Source organism: Equus quagga, unplaced genomic scaffold (genome assembly GCF_021613505.1).
Source record: "Equus quagga isolate Etosha38 unplaced genomic scaffold, UCLA_HA_Equagga_1.0 HiC_scaffold_5568_RagTag, whole genome shotgun sequence".
Taxonomy (NCBI): Eukaryota; Metazoa; Chordata; class Mammalia; order Perissodactyla; family Equidae; genus Equus; species Equus quagga.
Genome location: NW_025794071.1, coordinates 9,840 through 19,678, shown reverse-complemented (window position 1 = coordinate 19,678; position 9,839 = coordinate 9,840).

Here is a 9,839-nt window from a genome sequence, read left to right as displayed (position 1 = left end):
GTAAGTTTGGGAAATAGAATTAGGTTTGGCCTTCTGAAGGAGAAAATTACCACTGATCCCCAAGAAGCAGGAATAAAAATAACTTCATGAGGATAAACTGTAAACCCCTGAGACCATTTTCTCTAGGGGATTCAGCCCACTGAGCTCAGGTGAGTGACTCGTGTCAGCGTAGCACCCGGAGCAGTGGAGTGGATGTGCCCACAAGCACACCTGCACAGGCGCCCTCCTCTGTTGGGTCCAGTGTGCACAGTGCCATTTCCTTGTGTTACAGCCTGTACAGTTTACACATTTATTTTCAGACTAAAAGGCAAAGATTTTTTTTTGTTTTTATTTCAACTAGTTTTTCGCTGCCATCAATGTCCCATAAAAAATTATTTTCATGGTAGAAATTTCTATTTTTTATCAATTCATTTATTTTTTATTGAGATGTAGTTGACATATAACATTACATTAGTTCCAGGTATACCATATGATTCGATATTTGTATACACTGCGAAATGATCACCCCAATAAGTCTATTTAACATCCATCACCATACAGTTAAAATTTTTTTTTTCTTGTGATGAGAAATGTTAAGATCTCCTCTTTTAGCAACTTTCAAATATACAATACAGCATTTTTAACTATAGTCACCATGCTGTATATTACAGCCCAGGACTTATTTATTTTATAACTGGTAGTTTCTCCTATTATTTGGAATGTTCCCAAATATGACCAAGGGTAGTCACTCTAGCACATGAATGTGGGGTCACAGCTCACCCTCTCCAAGCTGGCATCTGGCAGTGAGGGGGGCTCAATACCCATCAGCCCTAAATCCTGCAGGGCTGGCATTTAAGCAGTTTCTGGGGCTGAGCTGGTTGCAGTGGGTATGGGAGTGGGCTGGGAGCAGAGCTGGGAGGTTCAGAGGAAACCGACATCTGGTCCTGATGCAAGGACAGGTGAGGCACCAACATCAGGAGAGCCTGGGGAGGGACCAGCCCTCCGGGAAATGGACCAGGCCTCACTGGCTGCCTGGACACTGGCTCGTCCCTTAGCTGAAGGTTCTTGTTACCACCAGCCCAGCTCCCTGCTCCTGCAGTCAGGCTCACTGTGGCTCCGTTATTTTCTATCAGGTTTTTATTTCCTTCTGTTTTCCGTCAGACCTAGAATCCAGAACAGACACCTTGAATGCTCCAGCTCATCTTCTGCCCCTACTTCTCTCTGAATTGTATGAGAGGAGAAAAGACCACAAGCTGGCGAGGGACCCGCAGCTGGGTCACGGTTCTCCCGGTGAACAGATCCCATTCCAGAGAACATCGACATCACTGAAGGCCATTATAAGACCATGAGGGATAAAGACAAAAGCAGTTCCACCCCATTATCACGTCTGGACACAGGCAAAATGCAGACATTATCCAAGCCACAAAATACCAACCGCCCCCTCCCAGCCTATGTGAGTGACTGCTGCCTCTTTACAAATTGTGGCTGTGGTCCTGTTCCAGTCAGACCTCCTTAGAGACACGACGCCATAAGACAAGTCAGAGAATTATCCTGCTTCCTGACAGCAAACAATCTGGATGAGATCCAGCTTCTTTCAACCCACCCCTAAAATCAACTAACAAAAGTGCAAGTCCTATAAGGTCCTTCTGGCACCTTCTTACTGAAATGTCTGAAGTCCCACTGTGAAATCCGTCTCTTGATGAAAAGAGCACTAAATCCAATTGTTCAATTACAGGCACGTTCCTGACAGTCTTTAGCTGGAGGTCACTGACACATGTATTATACAAAATATGAAGGTATGCATGTGTATAAAGACAGATAGAATTTTACTCTATAAACCTGAATATGAATTCTCAACTTTTCAACATAATTTCAAATACAGGTCAATAAGCTGTGCTGAAAGCCCCAGTGAGGACTGACTCATAGACCGACACACACGTACCACACACTGGTTGGAGGCGGCAGGTTCCTGTGGAGCCAGGACACACTGGTGGTTGTGCACATGTGTGTGAGTGGTGGGAAGGGAATGTGGGACAGGGAAGAGAATATGCCACGATTCCTTGGAGCCCTGGAGTGACTGGAGCAAAGAGAAGCTGATTGTGGCTGCTGTCTGTCCCTCTGCTCCCCGTCCTCTGAGGCCCTGGTCAGGGAGGCAGGTGAAAATGCATCACTGTGTTGGGAGATGGAGGAAACTGGGCTCTTCTGGGGCTGTGGCCCCTGCTCAGGGGTCTTCACTCCCATTCACAGGCTCTGTTAGGTCCTCTGCCTGACCTCAAGTCAGCAGCAATCCAACTGCACCCACGGAGTCGGGATGGGGTTCTAATGTGGACAGGAAAGGGAACCCTGAGGCGGAAGCTCCTGGTTGAGGTGACAGATGGTCAGTGAGGCACATTTCTATCAAACCGTCACACAGACTCTGCTGGTGCCCATAATATATTTCTGCAGAATTAGAAGGGCACCTTCCACAAGAAACCAGCGGTTAAGTGTGTTGTGACTGTCCCCACACCTGGTAGCAAATCACATAAAAGATGCCAACGCTTTGAACTTTTTCCTCCCAAATCCCAGTCCTCGTGACATCATGGTCCTTCCTCTCTGGTGCTGGGTCCCACCACTGCCAAGATCCAAAGGCAACGGGCCAACGAGAGGGGTTCAGGGCTTCTCCTCTATTTCACTCATTCTTCTAATTTCTGAGGAGGAACCCCTAACCACCTGGAGCAAAGTGAGAAACAATGGCTTCAAGAACGAGAGAAGTAAGTCTTCAGGGAGCTTCTGGAACACACTCCTAAAATCAGGAGGGAGGCCTGGATGCAGACGGGTCCAAGACTGTTGCCTTGAGACTCCTGGGCCTCAAGTCCACGGGGAACCTCAGGACTCCACTGCTTATTATTGCAGCCAAGGGGACTTCTTGAATCCTGTCTGACTCTCTCATCTTTGACATCTCTTCCATTACTGGGCATTTCTCCACTGCCAGGTTTCTAGTTCTTTAGTGGGTGTCATCTTCTTTTTCAATTAATATACAATTCACATGCCATAAAATTCACCTTTAAACTGTGAAATTCAGTGTTCAAGGTTGTTTCTCTCTCTCTCTTTTTTTTTTTTTTTGGTATATTCACTGGCTGTGCGACCATCTACACTAATTACAGAACATTTTTATCACCCCAAAATTAATCCCTGTATCCACTGTCAGTCATTCCCCATTGCCCCCTCCTCCCAGTCGCCGGAAATCATGAATCCATTTTCTGTCTCTGTAGACTCGCCTATTCTGGACATTTCGTATAACCTGAATCACACAATATGTATTTTTGTGCCTGCCATCTTTCACTTAATACAACGCTTTCAAGGTTCATCAATACAGGATCCTATTTAACACTTCATTTTCTTTTAATAGCTGAATAATATTTCACTGTATGAATATGGAACATTTTGTTAATTCATTCCTCATTTTATGGACACCTGGGTTGTTTCCAATTTTGGGCTATCATGAAAAATGCTACTAAGAACACTCATGTATACATTTTTGGGTGAACATATATTTTCATTTATGGATACATCAGGAGAAATGGAATTGCTGAATGTAGGGTAACTCAATGTTTATCTTTTTGAGGGACTGCCAAACTGCTGTCCAAAATAGCTGCACCATTTTACATTCCTAACCGTAGTGAACAAGAGTTCCCCTTTTCCACATTCTCTCAGACACTTACCATCTACCGTCACCCTAGTGGCGATGAAGTGGTATCACACTGTAGTTCTGATTTGAATCTCCCTAATGACTAATGATTTTGAGTATCCTTTTGGTCATTGTTATATCTTACTTGGGTAAGTATCTATTCAAAATTTTTGCCCATTTTTAATTTAGATTTGTAAAAATTTTTTAATTGTAGGAATTCTTCATGTATTCTGGATACTACACTTCAGATATATGATTGCAGTTACATTCTCCCATTGTGTGGGCTGTCTTTCAACTTTCTTGAGTGTCCTTTGAAGCACAAACATTTTCATCTTGATGAAGTCCAGTTTAGCAATATTTTTCTTTGGTTGCACGTGCTTTTAATGTCACATCTAAGAAACCACCGTCTAATGCAAGGACACGGATATTTAAGTCTTTGTTTGCTTCTAAGAGTTTTGTAATGTTAGCTCTTATATTTAGATATTTTATCCATTTGAGATTTATTTTTTTGTATATGATGTTAGGTAGATGTACAGTTTCTTTCCTTTGCATGTGGATGCCCAGTTGCTCCTGTATCATTTTGTTGAAAAGACCATTGTATCTCCCACTGAATCTTCTTAGCACCATCACACATAAATTGACCATGAATATGACGATTTGTTTCTGAACTCTCAATTCTATTCCATTAATCTGTAAGTCTATTCTCATGCCAGTACCACTGAGTCTTGATTATGTAGCTTTGTAGTAAGATCTGAAACTAGAAATGTGAGTACTCAATTTATTTTTCCTTTCAAGGTGGTTTTATTTATTCTGGGTCCTTGCATTTTCACATGAATTTTATGGTCAGCTTGTCAATCTCCCCAAATATGTCACCTGGGGTTTTGATCAGGATTACACTGAATCTGTAGGTCAACTTGAGGGTATTGTCATCTTAATATTAAGTCTCCCAATCGATAATCACTTTTCTTTATTCAGGGCATTTAGGTATTTCCTTTTTTAGGGCATCTTTCACTTGTCTCAAAATATTTTGTAGTTTTTAATGTACAAATCTGCCTATTATGTTAGAAATATTAAGAATTTTATTCTTTTTGTGTTATCGTAAATGCTATTGTTTAATTTCCCATTGTCCATGATTCAATCTTGGGTCACATATTGCTTTTAGTTGTCATATCTTGCTAGTTTCCTGTGTTACAGCAGAGTTTTTAGTCTGTCTTTCACGAAATCATCATTTTTGCAGAGTATGATACAATTCCAGTTGCTTTCTGGAATTCCTCCAAATGGTGTTTCTTTCTGTTTTCTTATGATGAGATTTAGTTCACGTTGGGGTGGGTTTTTTGTATTTTTTCAGGAACACTACACAATGATGTTTGCTCTTTCTCAGTGATTTGCATTAGGAGCCACGTGACATCACTGTTTTTCATTATCATGTCAATTTTTTCCACTGATGGTGAAAACTCGAATTACACGCTTAAAGTGGTGTTTGCCTAATACCTTCACTGCTGACCTTTTTCACTATGGTAGTTTCAAATGGTGATTTTCCCTAGCATTCCTTTTGCATATTTAGTTGCTATTCTACTGTCAGGGAGTGTGTTTCATTTCCCTCCTCACACGAAGGCATGTATTCGTGTGTGTATGAATATGGTAATTTACTCACAGTAGATCCCTCGGAATATATTATTCAATGTGCTGAAATGCACTATTGTCATTTTTCATTTTGATGATAAATTTGTCCCAAATATGGCCATGGCAGCCCCTTCATTTTGCCTCCTTTTTCCTTTTCACCTGCCCCTCCCACCCTTTTTTGTGAGTATTTCCTTACTTTCCAGCAAAGGATACTTTAGGCACAACTTCCACTACCCACCCCCCAAACAGCAATCTTGCCTGTGCCTGCCTCAGTCTACCCTTTCTCCCTGGAAGCCTGGTTCCCGTTATTGAGGGATGAAATTTAAAAGCCAAGATTTGAGTGGTATTTGCCACTGTGACTGAGGTGTCATGGCTTCTAGGCCCATTCAGTAGACAGGGTTAGGAAGAAGACACATACACACATGTCTACACACCACACACACATCATGAATTCATGTGCTCATAAGTCTAACTGTAATTCAACAGCCAAGACTTAAATTCTCCTTAAGTATTTGTATCTCCTTTTCCATTACTGGGTAACCTGGGTGAACAACGTAAACAAATTTAATCATGAACTCAGTCACACAAGGCATAAAAGACGCTTCCAAAATTGCTTCACCCACTCAGACCACTGACAAAAATTCAAGCAGCGCTAAGAATGATTTGCAGGTACTTTTATGTTTCACTTGAGTGTATACAGTAAAAATACTGTTAAGAAATTACTAGAATTTGTTTTTTAATTTAATTCTGTGATTGTGGTAGTCAATTTGATATAAAATTAAGCTCATTTATTTGTTTTTCTTCTCAATATTCTTTTGCCCATCCTTGTTGCTGTAACGTCAAGCTGAGTACACAAAAAGTCCCCAAAGCAAAACCGGATAAGCAGATTCTCTGGGAAGTACCCCCTCCGTCTATCACTTCCTCAACGAATCCTTTACACCCCATAGGCCACTTCCTTCACAAGTTCCTGGCTGTCCTTCCTTCAACTGCATTCTCAAGGCCAGCGACAGACTGTCTCCAGCCTCACATCTCAGACATCCTCTGTTTCTGCCGTGAAGTCCCTCGTTAACAGGGCTCACTGATTAGGTTATGCTCCATCAGGAAAAACTCCTTGTGATTATCTTACAAACAGTTGACTCGAGCCCTTAATGACATCTTCAAACCCCTTCACCATGGCCATACAATGCCACCTGATTAGGAGAATGATATTTCATCACATTCAAAGGTCCAGAACAGAAGCAAAAGGAGGGGAGTATACGGGGGTGAACCCCAGGTCACAGAATCTTGGGGGCAAACTCAGAACACCGCCTAACAAAGTAATGTCAGTTCCCTTCCAGCTAGGTTCTAATTTATATGGAAGGATTCTTGAGGTTTAACAGAAGCACTGGGGGAGAAGAGAATGACATAGTCTCAACCCAGACCCTCTATCCTTGTCCCAAGCCCTCAGCTCAGACCTGGACTCTGAGGTCCCCTCAGTGCACCTCGTACTCCCCCATCCTGTCCTTTAACCCACATTAACCCTCTCTACCTGGACCCTCTTCCTGAGGCCCACACACTTCCTGGACCACCAATTTCTGTCTCAAAGCCCTGTGCTTCCCCTGCTCAGGTCATTTCCAGTGGCTTGGCCTCTCCATGACCTGGAGCCTACCTCAAGACGCCCCCTTCTGAACTCTCATTAAGTGACTTGCCTCCTTATGCCTCTCCCTCCCCTCTCTTTTGTCAATCCCGCAGGTCACCGAATGCTCCCTTCAATCTGTCCCTGCTCCAGTGACGCCCTGTGCCTCAGATGTCAGCCGTGTCCCTGGGCACCGTTCCCCCCTGACCCACTTGTACTCACTTCTCCCTCTGCTGGTGTTCTTCCTACCCCAACTCAGCACCGGTCTCCTGGCCTCCCACCCCCTCTCCCTTCTCCCCGACGTGTTCAAGACAGGAATGATGCTGGCAGTGCAGACGGAAGAAGGTGGACGGGTTTGACATTTCAAGGAAAGGAGTAATATTTTAACATAGGATTTATTTACAAACAATGTGTTTATTCTTCCATGCTTGTATTATTTTTGCCACATATAACCTTTTTAAACACAACTCTAATAGTTAAATCACATTATGTGGTATTATGATGTTTCAGTTTATTTAGGTTATTTCATGATTGACCCAAGTATCTCTAATTATGTTTATAGCTTAATTAAAATATTAATTGAACAACCTATTAGACTTTTGAGGAAGAAATTTTACTGTACATATGATTACAAGTAGTAATCTATTCAAATAATCTAATCTATTTTTATTACTTGTCACAAATGCTTCACTAATCATTCCCAGATCACAGCAAAAACATACATTTTCACCTTACATTGTTCATAATAGGTCATTTGGCAAAATTCCGAATACTTGGATGAAGTGCAGGTTAAAGGATGCTCCACAGAATTTGTTTTGTAGTCTCCACTGTAGACTTTGCTCACGTTACTTTAAATTCAGATTATAAATTCAGGCATTTCCACACTGACTGCAGACACAATTTCTCCCCTGTGTGACTCCTCTTGTGTATATGCACATTAGAGCTGAGGATGAAGATGGCTTTTCATTACATTTATAATGTCGGTTCTCTCACATCAACTAAGGTCAGAGAATGGACTGAAGGATTTTCCATTCAATGTGACTGTTTTCTTTAAGTAAAGGGTAAGACATGTGCCTGGAATTCTGGCCACATTCATTTCATATATAGTGTTCCTCTCTAGTGTGAACTCTCTCATGCTGTCTGTGGTTTCTCTCCAGTGTGAATTCTCTTATGTTGACTAAAGGACGAAGGATGAGAGAATGCTTTTCCACATTTATTAAACATGCAGGATTTCTCTCCCATGTCACTCCTTTTGTGCGAATGTAAGTTAGCATCTTGGCTGAAGAGTTTCCCACATTCATCACATTTATAGGGTTTCTCTCCAGTGTGTGTTCTCTGGTGTATACAAAGCTGAGTGCTCGTATGGAATTCTTTCCCACACTCACTACATTTATAGGGTTTGTCTCCTGTGTGAGTTCTTTGGTATGAATGCAAATTACTGCTCTGGCTGAAGTGTTTCCCACATTCATTACATTTATAAAGTTTCTCTCCCATGTAACTTCTTTGGTTTGAATATAAGTTAGCATTTTGGCTGAAGCATTTCCCATATTCATTACATTTACAGGGTTTTTCTGCAGTATGTGTCCTGTTGTGTATAGAAAGCTGAGTGCTCTGCTGGAATTCTTTCCCATACTCATCACATTTATAGGGTTTTTTCCCCATGTGATTTAACACATGCTAAGTCACTGTGAATCTATAAGTGAAAACTTCCCCACAATCATTACATTCATAGGCATCCTCTCCAGGGTGAAATCTCTGCTGATCGAAGGAGACGACAGGCTGTTAAAGAATTTCTCACATACATTCATTTACTCTTTCTCTACACATGACTTCTAATTTGATCATGCAGTGAATACTCCCTGTTAAAATCTTCCCCACATTACTTACATATACAAAGTATCCTATTTTCAAAAATGCAAAGAGATTTCTCCTTTCATAACATCTCAACTGCAGAGCTATCAGATTTATTTTAAACATTCCATTAGTTTCAAACATTAGATGTAAGCACCATGTTTATGTAATTGTCCTTTTGTAAGAACTGAGGTTTTGGTTTGAGCACACATTAATATTTTCCCTAAATTTAAATGGCCCCAAACCTTCTGCTGGACAGCATTTACTCCCAAGTCAAATGACGGTCATGTGATTGTGCTGCATTCTACGATCTTTCAGGTCCCATGTCTTTAATGTGGAGAAGGAAGGTTTCTTCCCCTGAAACTTACCATTGACGTGCATTAGATGGGTCCTTCTTGCAGGTATCTTGTACAGATGTCGTTTCTTCTTTTATAAGGCCATTTTTCCTGTCTAAAATAATGTAAAACATATAAATTGCTAGTGTGGCATAAGAGGGAGAAAACTGTTGAACACATGCCAGGCCTGTGTGGATATGTTTCCAACCCTGCCCCTTACACAGGAAAGGACGGGAAGAGGAGGAAGACATCACTGAACAGAACACATGCCAGGAAAATGAACATGAGAATGTATTTTCAGGATTGAAATAAGATAAAAAATACAATCAAGATTGGTCATCAGTAAGGTAAATAGAAACAGTGTCAAAGAGAAGTGAACAGGACAAAGCACACAGGTGAAGCTTTATCTCTAAGGGGATTGGAGCATTCCTTTTCTGAGGGCAAGAGGAAGAACAGGCCCAGGAAGAGAGCAATGGCCCCAGTGGCCTGGACCACTTTTCTGAAAATATAAGTCACTCCAGGAAATGCGTGGCTGACATTTCCCAGGTCCTGCTCTCTCAGTGTCAGATCTTCCTGGTAATGAACACAGGAGCCTGGAGCTCACCTGGACTCAGGCCTTGAGGAAATCCTTTTTCTTCCCTCCACAGCTCCTTCCCTTGCTCCAGCTCAGAAATCACATCTGATTTGCGGAGTTCATACCCTGTTTGCAGGGCAAAATGGTACATTAGTTCTGGATTCTGTGCTGAGAACCATGCATGTTCTTTAATTT